The sequence below is a fragment of the Octopus bimaculoides genome, chromosome 8 (genome assembly GCF_001194135.2).
Source record: "Octopus bimaculoides isolate UCB-OBI-ISO-001 chromosome 8, ASM119413v2, whole genome shotgun sequence".
Taxonomy (NCBI): domain Eukaryota; kingdom Metazoa; phylum Mollusca; class Cephalopoda; order Octopoda; family Octopodidae; genus Octopus; species Octopus bimaculoides.
The window spans coordinates 19137578-19138749 of record NC_068988.1 but is presented as its reverse complement, the minus strand read 5'-3'; positions in this window follow the sequence as shown (position 1 = coordinate 19138749).

The window sequence follows — 1172 nt, the reverse complement described above, 5'->3', positions numbered from 1 at the left end:
CACACACACACACACACACACACACACACACACACACACACACACACACACAAACATTCTACATGCGTGTCTGTTAATTTGTGCAAATGTAACGAAGTCAAATTGAAAAGGTCACCAGCTTGATGACCAAACTTCCTTCAGCTAACGCACGCACTGTCATTTGTTATTGGTGTTCACCCGTTGAACCATTCTAACTCAATCCAACACTTAACCAATAACACCGTACACTCGAACAGATTTGATGAATCTGCTTGTAGTTTCGACAAATTAATCTTTCAATTGCTCGATCAACGGATCTATATATTGAATTATTAAAACGGATCTCGACCGCTCTCGAAGATTTGTATTCAGTTGATTGATCAGCTGAATTACGTAATCATTGAATTAACATTGCAAGCAGGGGAGTATTCTACATACATACGTTTCCGTTATATAATTCTCGGACAAAATCAGCGTAACACAACGTGACACAACATAACATTTGAATTACAGATACAATCCCTCAGACGGCTTTATACATACTTTCAGCATATTCAGTTTCACTCAAAAGTCTTTAGTCGACTGGAGGTTATATTTGTTTCAAATTTTGGCCAAAGGCTAGCAATTTGTGGGAAGGGATCAATCGGTACTTATTTTATCGACGCCTAAAGGATAAATGGCAAAGTTGACCCCGACGGAATTTGAACTCAGAACGTGAAAACGGACGAAATGCCTTTCACCCAGCTTGCTAACGTTTCTTATTTCTTTACTGCCCACAAGGGGCTAAACATAGAGGGAACAAACAAGGACAAACAGACGTATTAAGTCGATTATAACGACCCCAGTGCGTAACTGGTACTTATTTAATCAACCCCAAAGTGATGAAAGGCAAAGTCGACCTCGGCAGAATTTGAACTCAGAATGTAGCGGCAGACGAAATACCGCTAAGGATTCCACCTGGCGTGCTAACGTTTCTGCCAGCTCATCGCTTTCACTAGACGTTTTATTAAAAGTCATTTGAAGGCGGTAAGCTAGCTGAATTGTTGGCACGCTGGGCAAAATGCTTAGCGGCATTTCGTCCGTCCTTACGTTCTGCGTTCAAATTTCGTCGAGATCGACTTGCCTTACATCCTTTCGGGATCGATGAAATAAGTACCAGCTATGCACTGGAATCAATGTAATCGACTATATAT